Source organism: Canis lupus, chromosome 16, assembly GCF_048164855.1.
Source record: "Canis lupus baileyi chromosome 16, mCanLup2.hap1, whole genome shotgun sequence".
Lineage (NCBI taxonomy): Eukaryota > Metazoa > Chordata > Mammalia > Carnivora > Canidae > Canis > Canis lupus.
Genome location: NC_132853.1, coordinates 19,227,412 through 19,244,636, shown reverse-complemented (window position 1 = coordinate 19,244,636; position 17,225 = coordinate 19,227,412).

Here is a 17,225-nt window from a genome sequence, read left to right as displayed (position 1 = left end):
GATTTTATCAAAATGACACTTTATCCGATTTGCCAGAGGCATGCCATTTGGAGAACTGGTGAGATCATTTATGTTCAGATTCAATTTCCTATTGTAGTGCCCCACCGGGGTACCTCACACTCAGCACCCAAGCTGTCTTTCACAATGTCACATGATTTAAATGACCTCAAATGATTTTAAGATCTGTAACTTGATCTTAGGTTGGCAAATCTTAACTTTATGATCCTTGAAGTCCCCTGCCTACTTGTGGCAGAGTGAAGTTGGATTCAACAGGTTTGCACTAACCTCTGGGCAGCAAGACCAAAAAAGGCTGGACCACTCTAGCATGCCTGTGGGTTGAGGCAGTGGCTAATGGGTGCAGGGGACTTGGCTATTAGCCAGCCTGCACAGAGATGAGAAAGTCCCAAGTATGAGAAAATGCTTGGAAAGTATACTTGGGAAGAAGATGTTTTCTTCTCCAAGCCAGAAATCGGAATGAATCCGTCATATGAATCAAATGAAGGTTTGTGGGTTATCTTTTATCTATGTAATTCTGACCAGGTTCTGGCCTAAGAATGCATTTTAACTATAGACTATAGATTATAAAAAATTTCTACAGTAAAGTTAAACACCAGTTAGTTACATGTCCATTTCAAAATCCAATAAAGTATCAATTTGGAGTATACTGGAGTTTTGTTTAATCGCTTTGGAAGTAATAGCTGTGAGCAGTAAAGTGCAACCTGGAGAAACGGTCATCATAACCGTTTATGTTTACATTTATTTATGTTTATGGTAAGATGTTTAGGAGGAATAAAGATTAGTAGACAGTTTCATCCTACCCTTTGCTCTGTAAAGCTTGCTTTTAGCCAAAAGCAAAATACCTGGTTTAAACAAGGTATAAATTTATTTATATTATGGGTAGTTGAGTAGCTTTGTGGTTGTGATTTGGCATTTTATATAGGTTTAAGAGTTGAGTCAGGAAAAAAATATTGAGGCTAGAATTGGGGAAGGAAGAGCAATCTCATTCAATTTTTATTAACTGGCATTTTCCCTATTGGAGACAACCATGATTATCCTTGTGATTTCTCTTTCAGAAGTGATAGAAATCTAGGAACTTATCTGCCTATATATAATACCACTGGGAGTCGCTCTTCTGGTCTGAAAATAAACCCTAGACTGTTTTGAAAACGTGTAACAGTGATGACCGTGATCATTTTGTTTTGTTTTGTTTTAAATGAGGCTGAAGCACTAATGATGCTTTAAATTTTTTTCTCCAAAAATAAAGTGTGAACCATAGAAAAGAACCGCTAGTGTAGATCAGGAAATAGAATTAAAAGGACTTGCAATGACAGATGAAGTGGTGACTCCAATGAGTGGTTTTGCATGTTTCCCAACTGCTAATTAATAATGAAATGTTCTTGCAGGAAAATAAAGATTTAAAAGCTAGCTGAGAAAGCTCGTGAGAACAGCCCAGGGATGATGCTACTAGAAAATGGAAACCGTAAAGAACCTCAAGTTTGCACTCAGCCTGATGGGCTCTAAGGCAAAATGGGAAGCTCCCCCAGTGAGTCACATGATTCCCTGAGTGTCTCATACCATCATTCGGTCCTTAATTGTTGAAGGTGAGCACAGTTAAAGCTTGCTTTCTTTTTTTTTTAGTTAAAGCTTTCTATAGGACTGGCAGGAATACCTCCTTAGTACCTCTTAAATCAGTAGCAGCTCTGCTAGAGCAAGCACATGGGTATCTGTTTCTTTGTGTTGCCCAACTGTCTCCCCACCCATAAGGTCCATAAGATAATTTGGCAGGAATGACAGGTTTCAGGCCTGAATGATAATAGTTGAGCTTAGAAGAGAAACAGCAGACATTCCTGGGGGAGAAAGGAAAGAAGTGAAATGACATCCAGGATTTGAATTCCAGTTGCTTATCTCCAGGTCTCCATGGTGGCCACAGATGGGCACAATAGGTAAGGTATTCAGTCAACATAGACTGTGCTAGTCCCTGCCTGTGTCTGCCCACCCCCCGGGTCAGCATGCTGTCCGGTATAACCTCTTCCCAACATGCCCTGCTTTTCACTGAATCACGGAAATTTTGAACATGGAAGGACTGACTCCAAATTTAATTTGGAGATTGAAACCCACACAGATGAGAAAATGGCCTTTGGGCTCTGTCCTTTGCCCACTGCCTGGGCGAAATTACACTGGGTGTTGGTCAGTTTCTTCCTCCACGCTGCTCCCCTTAGGAGCTTATCTCAAATCATTTTTATTACCCATGTGAACAGCCACAGGGCCAAAACGGGAAGCAACAGAGCAGTCACTACAGATGAAAAAGTCAGCTGAGCTCACAGCCACTGGCTCAAAAGATCAACACCAGGTCTGGTTACAAGTCACCAAGTCCAGGGGGGAAACCTTAGCCCCTTGCACCAGCTGCATGGACAAGCTTAGACTCACAAGCTCACCCAACAGGAGTACCAGCTACTAGGATGGCAGTGCGCCAGGTTGGAGACTTATCCAGGTCAATTGCTATAGATGCCGTCAAAGGAGCCAGGGCAGTTCATAGCCAGGAAGGGCCCAAGTCAAAAATAAAGGATCAGAATACTCCTAACATATTCATGGGTTAAATACTGTCCTCCCTCTGCATTTTATCAACTCCAAAATTGGGATATATTTTAGAATTGATGGTGTCTTCAAATTTTTCTTTTGGGCACCTGGGTGGCTCAGTGGTTGAGCCTCTGCCTTTGACTCAGGGCATGATCCCAGGGTCCTGGGATCAAGTCCCACAAGAAGCCTACTTCTCCCTCTGCCTGTGTCTCTGCCTCTCTCTCTGTGTCTCTCATGAATAAATTAAATCTTTAAAAAAAAAAATCTTTGCTCTACTTTAGCTGTGTGGCCTTGAACAAGGTCCTTAGCCTCCAGAACCTCCTCTTCCTCGCCTATGAAATTAGACATCATCCTAGTACCCAAACCCCGGGGTGATCCATGGTTAAGTAAAACCTAGCCCCAGAAGCACTTAGCATAGGGCGTGGCCTAAAGTAGGAAGCTGTTTCCACGCCTCCTGAGGGAGCACATCTCCATAGCAACAGGGGGCTTATTATCCCCTTCCCCAAATAAATTCGAGGCAAGCCGGAGACTTTTTTTTTAGCATATCAGCCACTGTTTTAAGTGTTTTGTTGTTTCTGAAGTAAATGCTAAAGGCCTTAAAAACCCACACCTCGGCCTAGGCCTCCTGTGTGCAGGAGGGATCGAGGAGGGATGGACAGGGAGCTGGGGAACTGGATCAGATTGAACACAGCCCTGCAGCCCCAGGCCGGCAGAGGTTTTCACAGGAACCAGCGCTGGGGCCACCTCCCTGAGGCGGGCTGTGTGCAGATTAACTGTCAGAGGACACTGTTCAGCTGCTCACTGGGTATGCACCCGTCCGGACACAGCCCCCCTCTCAGGCCTGCCCCAGCTCTGTCCAGGCAGTGGTTGTCTTCCCCTGGCTTCCTTGGCATCTGGGCCTCCCTCTATTCCGGCACTTGCCTGTCATTCATGCACTCACCCATACATTTGTTCGTTCCTTCGTTCGTTCGTTCATTCATTCATTCGTTCATTCATTCATTCATTCATTCATTCATTCATTCCTGCCTGTCTTAACTGCATTCATTCTGTTAGCTAGGAGGCAAGGGAAGTTACTCCAATCAGAGGGCTGAAAGCTATCAGGAGACGGGAAGAGGGGGAAGGGAGACACCAGGGCAGGACCAGCACTTCCCCCTAAAGAGACAACATCACCACCCAGGTAGGTGTTCCATTGGTGTTTCACCGGATTGCCCTTTACGGGAACCAGTTTCAGGTGGTGTGAGCTGAGGACCTGCACTGAGCTATTCTAAAGTTACCTTAAGTTAAGCTCATCTGAATACTAAGATCACCTCCCACGGGAGGGGTTCGCTGCCAATTTTTGAACATGTCACATATGCACTGTTGACATGCTAGGCATGTGCAATTGAGTCACACTGCCTAAGTAACAGAGTCTGTGTAAGTCCTGTAACATATGTGCAAGCTCCCTGCCCCGCCCCCCAACACATAGCATCAAAGCTTCCTGTACTAACCCCGCGGGGAGACAAAGCTTTGAGAGCTCTTTGCTATCTCCTTACTTGCACCAGGTAATAAAAAGTCTTTGCTTTCAACTTCCTTGGGGTGTGTTCAATCGCATGCACCCCACCCGGGGAGCCCCTTGAGTTCAATTACAATTCATCCACTCAGTAGCACCTGAGCCCTTGCCACGTGGCGGACCATACTGGGAGCCAGGGATACTAGACAGAGCGCCTAGCCCTCAAAGAACCCCAGTCTAGAAAGTAGTTGGAAACAAACCTGCAAACCACTACCGAGCTATGGAAAAGCCGCCCTCATAATTACTATAAAGGGCTACACACAGGATCACTTTTCACCACCTCATTTGCTGGGCTTAGCACAGGAGAAACAGAAAGTGGGTTGACAGCAGAGTCTGCAGCCACACCGTCAGCTGGGTACCCCGGCTCTGTAAGAACTAGCTGTGGGACCTCAAGCAGGAGCAGAGCTTCTGTGGGCCTCTGGCTGTAAAATGTGGTGATAATAATTATATCCTCACAGAGTTGTTATCAGCATTAAAGGACTCAGTAGTTCTAAGACTGGAGTAGGGCCTGGCCCACAGCACAAGATGAGTATTGTTTTTCTTTAAGCTGCCAGTTCTCGGGATACCCTGGGGTTCTGTACCCACCCCACCAGAGCTCTCAGCAAGTGTGCCCTGTGGCCTTCACCAGGCAATGGATAAGTTAAGACCAGTGTTGACCATGAGAGAGAGCTACTTGTGGAATTTCTGAAAACATACGTGCCAGGCCCTGTCCCTGGAGATTCTGAGTCTGAACCACAGCCCAGGCCACACAGAAGTGAGTTCCCTGTTGAAAACCACCGATCTGGTTCAAACTCTTCATTTTACCGAAATCAATCAACTGGATCAAGACAAGGTGAAATTCACAGCAGAGCCCAGACTGGGAAACTGGTGCTGTTTCCTTTCACACTTCTAGTTGGAACCAGTGCTCCAGTAGTCTCCATAGACTCAAAAGGAGGGGCCTTGGGGACCACCAGAAACCAGGGAGAACCTTGGGGAACTTCCCTGTGGCCTTCCTACTCCGCAGCCTGTTCCATTTCAAAGAATACCTTCTGCTCCCCGCCCCAGGAGCTCCTGCCTCCCCAGGCTCATTCCTTAGATAGCAGTGGTACCTGCCCTTGGGCAGAGCAAGGCCTCAGAGATCAAGAATTTCTGCTCTTCCAACTGAGCCAGCCAGGTGCCCCGGTTATCTTTTTTTTTTTTTTTTTTTTAACTTTTCATAGTTACCATTTATATTCGCCACATATTTCAGAATGTTTTGGTTTGTTCAGTGATAATGATAGCTAATAATTTTATACACTTCTTCACATATTTTACCTTTAAAAAAAGATTTTATTTATTTATTCATGAGAGACACAGAGATAGGCAGAGGGAGAAGCAGGCTCCTCAAGGAACCTGATGCAGGACTCGATCCTGGGACTCCAGGATCACGCTCTGAGCCAAAGGCAGATGCTTAACCACTGAATCACCCAGGCATCCCATATTTTACCTTCTTTATGCTTATAATAATCCCATGAGATTGGTCCTGCTCTAATCACCATCCTCGTTTTACAGAAGAAACTAAGGCACAGAGAGGTGATAGAAATTTTTAGGCTGCGCAGCAACTTAGTGGAAGAGATGGGACTTTTTTTTTTTTTTAAGATTTTATTTATTTGGGATGTCTGAGTGGCTCAGTGGTTGAGCATCTGCGTTTGGCTCAGAGTGTGATCCTGGGATCCCAAGATCAAGTGCTGCATTGGGCTCCTGCAGGGAGCCCACTTCTCCTTCTGCCTGTGTCTCTGCTTCTCTGTGTCTCTCATGAATAAATAAAATCTTAAAAAAAAAAAAAAAAGATGTTATTTATTTGACACAGAAAGAGAAAACACACAAGCAAGGGTAGGGGTAGGGGGAGAGGGAGAAGCAGGATCCCCACTGAGCAGGGAGCCCAATGTGGGGCTCAATCCGAGGACCCTGGGATCATGACCCAAGCTGAAAGCAGATGCTTAAGGAACTCCACCACCCAGGCGGCCCCAGAGATGGGACTTGAATCAGGCAGGCTGGCTCTCAGAGCTGCACCTCTGACCACCACACCTCACTGCAGCTCTCCTCAAAAACATTTCCTGACAGCCAGCTCGGGCTGCTCCAGCCTCTGGCAGCCCATATGCACAGAGAAAAGGCCCCAGATCTAAGGCGCTTTCTATCTAAGGAACAAGCTGGCTCTGGCTAGACATTGGAGGTTGCTCCCTCTTTTCTCCTGTTAAAAATAGCTCCCTGAAGAAGGAAACTTGTAATGCCAAAGACGGGCTGTGAGTCAAAAGTTAACACCTCATAGCTCTTGTGCACCTGCCTGATGGCTTTCCTGAAGTGCAGAGTCTGTGTAAGCCACAGGCAGCAGCATGGGTGGATCTAATAATCTCCCCATAGCCTCGCCAGCACCAGGTATTATTCTACCAAAAATGGTTTGGCATCCAGCTTGAAAAACAGGCAGCTGCTGCTTCTTTGGGGTTCACATCCATAGCCCAGTCCAGCTCATGAAAGGTGGATGAAATATTAAGGTATGGAAAGGACAGAGGATTCATGCAGGCCTGTGAAGCAGGCCAGAGTTGTGGGGGTTTTGCATTTCAGTGGGGAAGGTTACTATCTTTTCTGCTGTCCAATATAAAAATATTTCCTTGAAGGAAAGATGGTAGGCTGGGCACCCCTAGTGCCTGGCTTGGAGCTGAGCATGTAGACTGGTTCCATGAGACCCTACTGTTCCACTGGCCCACACCACTCACCCAATGCCCCTGGAGTGGACCCCAGACCCCGTAACAAGACAATAAGCAGACACACTACAGGCAGATCCAGGTCCAGCTCTGAGCCAGTTTCTCCGTCTTTGTCACTGCCTTAAAAGGGGGGGAACGGGGATTTGTCACCAAAGCTAGTGGGCAGAGCTACCAGGCTGCAAAGGGAAGCCTTTGGAGTCCACGGCTGGATTGGTGGCGCCCCTGGTGGGACAGTTGGTGGTGCTGACAGCTGTAGGGTCAGGGAAGTGTTTGATGGTAAATAAGAAGGTTGTGTGGCAGGGAGGAAGGGGTCGGGGTGACAGAAGGAGCCCAGGGCTTGTGCACAAAGGCAGCTTTAGCCTGAGCTGCTTCCTGGCTGGGGGCGGGGGACAGGCAGACAGCAAGGAAGCAGGCGGTGAGGGAGGGAATCACTGGAGGCTGACCTCGGAACTGCGGAACTGCTCTCTGCTGTCTGCTGGCTCCGTACAGCCCTGCCCCTGTCAGCTCCTTGCAATCACGAGCTTTTTTTTTTTTTTTTTAAATTAAAAAAAAATTTTTTTAAGATTTCATTTATTTATTCATGAGAGAGAGAGAGAGAGAGAGGCAGGGACATAGGCAGAGGGAGAAGCAGGATCTATGCAGGGAGCCCGACATGGGACTCGATCCCGGGTCTCCAGGATCAGGCCCTGGGCTGAAGGCGGTGCTAAACTGCTGAGCCACCCGGGCTGCCCCAATCATGAGCTTTTAAAGGGACTAACAGAAACATGAATTTCCTTTGTCTCACAATTCCACTTTTAAAAACATTCTACCGGGCAGCCCTGGTGGCGCAGTGGTTTAGCGCCGCCTGTAGCCCAGGGCGTGATCCTGGAGACCCCGGATCCAGTCCTGCATCGGGCTCCCTGCATGGAGCCCGCTTCTCCCTCTGCCTGTGTCTCTGCCTCTCTCTCTCTGAATGAATGAATAAATAAATAAATCTTAAAAAAAAAAACATTCTACCCAGAGATGTTCCCACGGTGCACAAGGATGTGTACCTGTAAAGACAAAACCAGGAAACGACTTACTTGTGCATCTGGGAGGGCCGGGTTAGCCACACGCCGGGATATCAGGAGGCTTTCTAAGAAAGAGATAAAGCTATGGGGAGAGAACAGAGAAAGTCCAAGACTGGTATGCTCAATTATATTTGTTTGCCTGTCTGTTGTTTATTGTTGGAAAAGCTTGGAAGCATTTATACCAAGATGTTAACAGTGAGATATGAAGGGGGGCAGGGAATTAGACTTTCACTGGATTCTATTTTATTTTATTTTATTATTTTATTTAAGATTTTATTTATTTATCCATGAGAGACACACACAGAGAGGCAGAGACACAGGCAGAGGGAGAAGCAGGCTTCCTGCAGGGAGCCTGATACGGGACTCGATCCCGGGATCATGACCCGAGTCAAAGGCAGACACTCAACCACTGAGTCACCCAGGTGCTCCCAGATTCTATTTTAGATGCTTTTGTGTTACTTGGACATTGTACAGCAAACATTAAAAAAATAATTTTTAAAAGGTTAAAAACAAATGGAGCCCTGCAAACCTACGAACAAGCCATCCAGCAAAGGCACAGTGCACCTGCTTCCCAATTGTTGGGGCCTCTGGAGTGGGGAGCTTGGGGCCTCAGGTAACCCCCCCCGCCCCCTCCCAGTGTTTCCTGGCAAGTCATTTAGCCCTTCTCAGCCTGTGTCCACCCATGAAGCAGGCAGAGCCATCTCTGAAGCTCGGGGGCTGCCAGGAAGCCGGGCAGGGGACAGAGGGGGTGAATGAGTTGGCAGCGTCAGCAAAACTCAGGCCCAGGCAGCAGCAGTGTCAGGGTGGCTTCAGTGTCAGACCCAAGCTCAAGCTGGGGGGGCTGGGGGGCTGCAGGAAAGAGGAAGGAAGAAGAGAAGGAGAGGAACAGCTTGGTTTCTTCTGGCCTCAGCCCCTCCTCCACGTGACTCGCTGACCTCCCTGCTGGCACAGACCGTCTTTGTGCTGCTCTGGCCCACGGCTTCTTCCTTCCACGCCGCTTCCTCCTCCCCCAGAGAGGCCCTTGGTTTCTGGGTCTCCCCAGCCACACCCCCGGCCTCCCTCTGAACAGATCCGGTCTATGCAGGGTGCTTCTAGCTTCACTGAGGTCCAGCAGCACACATTTTAGAACCAGGTGACAAAAGCATCCTCTTTATTAGCCAAAAGTGAAAATTTTGGAGAATGTCAAAAAGAAACCCACAGGCCCCAAATGGCATCACTTAGGCTGGTCCCCAAACAGGGGCTCAGTACTGAATCCAAGGGCAGTTTCGGCCTTCCCAAGAAATGCAGTCAGAACCCGTCATTTAGGATCTTCCGACCAGCACCAAGGAGTCTGCTAGGGGTGAGTGGGCACCTCGTTCTCTAAAGGAAGATGAGATCAGCTGCTGATAAGACCCCTTGTGATTGCCGCTAAGGGAAAGCCACTGTGCCTGGCACAATCCTTTTTATTTCTTCTTATTTTTTGGGGGTGGGGGCGGGGGGAGGCTAATAACTTTCTTGCTCCAGGCTCCTTCCTATAAAAACCTTCCATTTGGGACACCTGGGTGGCTCAGCGGTTGGGCATCTACCTTTGGCTCAGGGCGTGATCCCAGGGTCCCTGGGTCAAGTCCCTGCATTGGGCTTCCTGCGTGGAGCCTGCTTCTCCCTCTGCCTGTGTCTCTGCCTCTCTCTCTCTGTGTGTGTGTGTCTCTCATGAATAAATAAATCAAATCTTTAAAAAACAAACAAACAAAACAAACAAGCAAACAAAATCTTCCATTTAGTACCATTGCTCGGACCTCCTCTCTACTTGCTAGTTGGGATGCTGCCTCATTCATGAATTTTGGAATCATGGATTCACCAGATTTTTAAATTTACTCTGTTGAATTTTGTTTTTTAACAAGTGAAAAGGAAATGCAGCCCTGGGACACCCCAAGGCAGGATGAGAAGTAGAGAGAAGACAGGGCGGGCAGGGGGGGAGGAGTAGGAGGCGGAAGGCCACCTTGGGCTGGAATCCCAGCCCCAGCTGGGCCCCAGGCTCAATGGGCAGGTCCGGGGTGGAGGGTGGGGGGTGCTCGGGACACCAGAGCCAGGGCACCTAGTGCAGCCGCGGGGAGAGGTGATAGGGTTAAATCCCAAGGGAATCTAATGCCAGGACTAGACGGTCCAATTTGATCAGCTAAACTTGATACGCGACAGGGAGCCCAGGGATCTGGGGACCTGCCCAGGCCAGCCCAGCATCCAGGGCCCCGCGGTGACACACCCTGAACTCCCACGGCCCCGGCTTCTGTCAGTGTCTCCTGACCTGCCTGGCACTTAGTGGGGACTCTTCAGACACCTGTCCCCTGAGTGAGCCAGTTAGGAAATCGAGAGGCCCACGTGGGTGAATCCAAACCAGGCCCGAGGGGCCTGCCCCAGGTCTGCGGCCCGGCCGGGAGGGAGGGAGGGCGACTGGGGACAGGCCGCCGCGCCTCTCTCTCTCTCTCTCTCTGTCTCTCTCTCTGTCTCTCATGAATAAATAAATAAAATCTTTTTTTTTTAAATAAATAAAATCTTTAAAAAAAATGTCAAGACTCTCAGATGCGTTGCAACCTCTTCGTTTTGTTTTGGTCATTTTTTCTTAGGTTTTATTTATTTACTCATGAAAATTTATTAATGAGAGACGAGAAAGAGAGAGGCAGAGGCACAGGCAGAGGGAGAAGCAGGCTCCACGGAGGGAGCCCGACGTGGGACTTGATCCTGGGACTCCAGGATCTCACCCTGGGCTAAAGGCAGGCGCTAAACCACTGAGCCACCCAGACGTCCTTGTTTTTGGTCATTTTTAACACATAGTGCTTTACATTTCGATGCGGTCCGACCTTTTGATGTTTTCTTGTATTCTTTTTCCCTTTGCTTTTTGCTTGTAGGACTGTTCCCGTTTGAGTACCAAAGATTTCCCTAGTTCTCTTCCACCTCAGCTTCCTCCTCATTCCCCTCCTCCTCCTTCCTCTTCTTCAACAACTAGTTCTTAATCCCCTCTGGAATTTGTTTTGATATAAGGTAGGAGGTAGGGGATGCCTGGGTGAACTGCCTTCCTCTCAGGTCATGATCCTGGGGTCCTGCAATCAAGTCCCACATCCAGCTCCCCACAAGAAGCCTGCTTCTCCCTCTGCCTGTGTCTCTGCCCCTCTCTGAGTCTCTCATGAATAAATAAATAAAATCTAAAATCTAAAAATAAAATACAATAAAAAAATAAAAAGGCCTGAACAGGGGTGCCTGGGTGGCTCAGTTGGTTAAGTGTCTCCCTTTGGCTAGGATCATGGTCCCGGGGTCCTGGGATCAGGTTCCCTGCTCAGTGGAGAGCTTGCTTCTCCCTCTCTCTCTCTGCTTCTTTCCTGCTTGTGCTCTCTCTCTCTCTCTGCGTGTTAAATAAATAAATCTGTAAAAAAAAATTAAAAATTAAAAGAATAAAAAGACCTGAACAATTTAAACGCTTATAATACAAAATGGCAAACTTACCTCCAGAGTGGCTAGACTCATTTTTATCTCACCAGAAATGTGTCAGAATGCCCTTTTGAATATACTCATGCCAAATTGGATTATTATTTGTGAAAACATATCCCAGATTGAAAGACAAAAAAATACCATTTCATTGTTCTCTTTTAATTTGTGATTGACCCCAGGATCCCTTTGGCAGGACTTTCTGGGCAGGGGAGGTCACTTTCCTGCTTCCTATGCAGCTCACCTGAGAGCTGCATCGGAAGAGATCTTTTTTTTAAATATGAGTGAAATTCACATAACATATAGTTAACCATTTAAAACAAAAAAAAAAATTCTGGCAGCCCTGGTGGCTCAGTGGTTTAGCGCCACCTTCAGCCCAGGGTGTGATCCTGGAGACCATAGCCTGACAACCACAGTCTGCTGTGATTTAACAATTCAGGGCATTTCATAGAAATGGAATAATACATTATGTGGCCTTTTGTGCCTGACTTCGAAAGAATAGCATAATGTTTTGAGGTTCATCCATGCTACAGCATGTATCAGTACTTCAACCCTTTTTATGACCGAATAATATTCCACTGTAAGGATACACCACCATTTTTAATTCATTCATCCATCGACGGACATTTGGGTTGCTTCCACCATTTGGCTATTGAATAGTGCTGCTATGAACATTCAAAGAGACTATGATTTTTATGAAGTAATAATTGGGTACTGATCTGATAAAGCAAGTTTTCTAACTGGTGCATTTTTTCTTTAATATGAAAATTTCATGATGTTGCGAAGGCAAATCTCACGTGGACAACAGACACTTAATGAAATCAATGCTATTGATTTTCAGGAATGTCTGGGTAAAAAAAACAAAAACCAACAACAACAAAAGGACCTATAGCGAGTAGGGAAGAAGATGAGCATTTGTTGAGCACCCATATGTTAGGCCTAATTCTAGGTAGCAGATGTGGCCATGCCTGTGTCCCCTGGGCCACCTGGAGTCAACTGCTGATGGTACCTTATGAAGGTGACTTCCCTGGATATGAAGCCCATGGCGGGAGTGGGGGCAGCTCAGAAGGGCCAGGGATTTGCCAATACCCTGGGTGAGACCCTCAACCAATGAGGAGTGCTCTCCCTCCCCTGCTGAATCCTGATGTGCAGTCTCTGCAGCCTCTCAGCCGGTCCCTGGTGGGAATGAACCCTGGTTGCCCACCTTGCTTATTTATGCAGACATCAAAGGCTCTCCTCCCTTCCCTGTCTCACTTCTTTTCCTTTTTTCTAAAGATTTTTATTTATTTGTTTTATTCAGGAGAGACACAGAGAAAGAGGGAGAGAGACAGAGACACAGGCAGAGGGAGAAGCAGGCTCCATGCGGGGAGCCCAATCCCAGGACCCAGGATCACACCCTGAGCCAAAGGCACATGCTCAACCACTTAGCCACCCAGGCACCCCTGTTTTTAAATCGTAGTGAATTATTTAAGCCCTGTGCTTTAGAGGCCTCATTTATACCACGCTAATCATAGTACCTGCCACAATTAGGACAAAATGAGTTAACACGTATGAAGTGTTTAAAACAGTGTCTGGGGATCCCTGAGTGGCGCAGCGGTTTGGCGCCTGCCTTTGGCCCAGGGCCCGATCCTAGAGACCCGGGATCGAATCCCACGTCGGGCTCCCGGTGCATGGAGCCTGCTTCTCCCTCTGCCTATGTCTCTGCCTCTCTCTCTCTCTCTCTCTCTCTCTGTGACTATCATAAATAAATAAAAATTAAAAAAAAAAAACAAAACAGTGTCTGGTGCAGAGTACGTGCTCAGAAATGTCAATCACGCTTTATAAATAGAATGAGCATTAGCTGTGGGAAGTAAACCACAACTGGGTCCAGTTTCCTCATCTGAGAAGTACAGGTTTAAACGTCCTCATGAGGGGCGCCTGCCTGGGTGGCTCAGTTGGTTAGGCATCTGACTCTTGGATTTGGCTCAGGTCATGATCTCAGGGTCCTGGGATCAAGCCCTGTGTCAGGCTCCATGCTCAGCGTAGAGTCTGCTTGAGGCTTTCTCTCTCTCTCTGCCCTCTCCCCCTACCCTACTCTTGCATGTGCTCTCTCTTTCAAATAAATAAATAGATCTTTAAAAAGAAGAAGAAGAAGAAGAAAATAAAATGTCCCTTTGAAAGATGACTGTAAGGAGTGAATGGATTGACATAACCTGGGAAAATTATAAAGCATGGGCCTGCCTGAGGTGAGGGCCAGTGCTGGGCATGCCAATTGGGCCATCTTCATCCAGTGGCTGTGACCACCACCAAGCAAGAGAGGCCAGTGCGGGGGTGCAGGTAAAACCACTTCACAGTCCTGGGCTACTTCCTGCTTTATTTCTGGAGAACGGTGTGGCCTCAGCCAGGCCGTGTCTCTCAGGCCGTGGTCTCTGCATCCCGGGAAAGAAGTGGTTGGGTTTAGGGGATTGCTAATGCCTTACCAGCTCCAGAGATCTAGGGAGAGGCCCTGTCCTGGGATGGACACACCCACCCACACCCACACTCACTCACATACACGCATACATACACACACAAAATACACATCCAGACATACACACATGCTCGTACACATGCTGCAGAGAGGGAGTAATTGTATATCTGTTCAGGCCCCTTGAGTCACTCCCAGGAGCCCTAGGTCCCAGGCTCTGGGGGCCTTCACCCCAGAGAAGAAGAATGTGTCTGGAAAACATTTCCAGGCATTTTCATGTGTGAAAGCTGTTTTCTTCTTAGGCTCCTCCTCTCCTTTCATCACTTTGCAGATGTCTGTGGCTGTCTCGCCAAGTCTTGGGATCAAGCCACATGGCCCTCTCGAGGGCTGAGTTGAGGGGGGCATGGGGAGCCTTTGAAAGACCAGCCTGGGGACGCCTGGGTGGCTCAGTGGTTGAGCATCTGCCTTCGGCTCAGGGCGTGATCCCGGGGTCCCGGGATTGAGTTCCACATCAGGCTCCCTGCATTGAGCCTGCTTCTCCTTCTGGCTAAATCTCTGTCTCTCTCCTTCTGTGTCTATCATGAAAAATAAATAAAATCTTTCCTAAAAAGAGAAAGACCAGCCTGTACCATCCTTTCCAGTGCCTGCAAGAGTCTAACTGACCCAGAGGAAGAAGTAGCCCCACGATGTTTCACAGAGGTCATAAAATGTGGCTCCACCCTCAAGAGGAAGCCAGAGCTAGCTGTGACCACAGAGCAGCTGGGGCCTAAGGAGGAGGAAGCATTATGTACAAGGTCTGGAAGGAAAGCCGAGGAGGGATGGAGAGTGTGTGTGCAGCCCCTCCTCTGGATCCAGGCCTTACATCCATAGGCTTGAACTTTCTCTCAGTGCCCAGGAACCCCAAGGAGACAAGAGATAGAACTTTCTTTGTTTTCTATCACTGAGCCTCATTTTTGACTTCTAGTTTGTTTTCCATCAGGCTGGTGGGGAAAATATATAACTTCTTCCAGGAGTTATGTTGTAGTTCTGAAGCCTTAATGCAATGCTGCATGATAGAAGCATGGTGTGTGGTCCTCATACAACAGTCGCCAAGTCACTTCTGAGGCTGTCCTTGCCTGGTCCACAGGGCCCCCATAGGCCCAATGTTTCCCTCTTTGTTATGGTCACAGTCCCAGTTTAGGTGCATCCCCAACCCATTTGCCCCAAACTCCTGCCACCTCCCTAAAAACAGCTCTGGGGCCCACAGATCTCTTGCCCTCTGTCATTCTTCTTCAGGCCAGAGCACCTGTTCCTGGTTCAGGAGTTGAGGGGGTGGGGTGGTCTCCTCTCCCCACAGCTTCCAGCCAGCGGGACTCGAAACTTGCATGCACTTTTCTCCCTTTATCACCTCCAGAAACCATCTCAATTCTCCTGAGGGCTTAGGCTCTTAAAAGAGCTTCATTTTAAAAACATTTTCAGGGGATTCTTGGGTGGCTCAGCGGTTTAGCACCTGCCTTTGGCCCAGGATGTGATTGTGGAGCCTAGGATCAAGTCCCACGTCGGGCTCCCTGCATTGCATGGAGCCTGCTTCTGTCTCTGCCTCTCGCTCTCTCTGTGTCTCTCATGAATAAATAAAATCTTTAAAAAAATAAAAACATTTTCAACTTAATTTTTTTTTGCTATTGACTGATTGATTGAAGTATAGTTGACAATTAAGAGTTTTAGGCTACTTCTGTTTCCCTCCTCTTCTTCTCTGCTCTGCCTCAGTCCTCAAAGCTGCCTGTATGAGGGAAAGAGGAATGGAACACAGAGAAAAATGAACATTGGTGAGTATACCAAAATAATGCCTGGCCACATGCCCCAGCCTGTTTAATCTCACCACAATCCCCAGTGCTCTCCTCATTCTACGAAACTAAGGCTTAATGATGTCACATAACTGGGGCACCTGGGTGGATCAGTCGGTTAAATGTCCGACTTTTCATTTCAGCTGGGGTCATGATTTCAGGGTCGTGGGAAGGAGCCCCACGTCAGGCTCTGTGCTCAGCAGGGAGTCTACATGAGATTCTCTCTCCCTCTCCCTCTGCCCCTCCCCACACTCTCTCTTTCTAAAATAAATAAATCTAAAAAAAATGTCACATAACAAGAATCCTTCCCACATACAAAACCAAAGCACTGTATAAAATGAGTGTGCCCTGGGTCAGTGAACTAGACCCCACATTTCTTGTTATTATGAGAAGAACGCCTTATTCAAATAGAATCTTCCATGAAAAACTTGAAGGTGTGTTTCTGCTCCGGTTGCAGGCTCCTGGGCACTTCTGTGATGTTCGAGGCCCCAAAGCACATTCAGAGATCCCTGGTCTTCATGTGGACCTCCAGGTTTGCTCTCTAGCCAAGCCCCTAGACCCAGATGATGACATTCTTGGTGCCCGGTCTTGTGGATTTCCTTGGAAGACCCTGGCTTCACATCACACACAGTGTGGCTCTTCCCTAGAGGCCACTGGGCTCCACTCCTGGATGCCCTGTCAGGGCCAGATCCTTAGTTTCTGAGAGTTTGGAGGCCAGCCCACCCCCTACTGCCCAATCTCTCCACTGCGTCCAATGCAATCAGCCAGGCTGCATGGGGTCAATTGCTTTAAATAAATGTTAATCCTGCTCAGAGCTAGATTGGCAGGGCTTTTAGGAAGGGTTAGAAGGAACAGGGCTATAATTTCTCCCTGGAGACTATTTTTTTTCTTTTTTGCAAATCTTTTCATTGAGACTGCTGCCATTTCATCCCCTTTCATTCATAAAATGGATGTTTCAAGAGACACTGATAGTCCTTGGGCTTCCATGGCTGGTCAGCCCATCATTAGGTCGCTGGGTAAATGTTAGGTGAGCACCTACTGAGCGCCAGGTGCTGTGTTACCTACAGGGACGCGAAGGTGAGCAAGATGCTTCTTCACAGGCTACAGGTCTTGCCTCTGTGCTCCCCTAGCTCCAGGACATCGTAGTGGACATTTGCTGGCTCTCGGCCACCCAGCACTCACTTCCCCTAACAGCTCTCTGGTTTCCTTTCCCATGACCTGCCACTCCTGTCCCTGAGCTGAGACAATGAATCAGGCAATTTGCCCTCTCCTCGTGGAAGCCAAAGGGGTGTCTGAAGGTTTTCTGGACTACGGTTCTGCCTCTCCATGTCCCCATGAGACCAAAGCCACATCACAGCACCATCATCCTTCCAGTGAGCCCCTCCCAGGACTTGGAAACCAGGTCCAGAGGGGCAGGTGGCTTCCTTAGCCCAGCATCAGAACCCGACTGCTGAAGAAACTTCTCTTCTGCTTCCCGTTCTTCTTCTGAGCCTCGTGCTCCAGGCTTCCTGTGGGTTTGGGGCTCCTCCCAAGTTTCTTTCTCTTCCCTTCCCTTCCCTGTCCCTTTGACAGCCAGGACTGGTCTGTGCTACATGTAACCAGAGA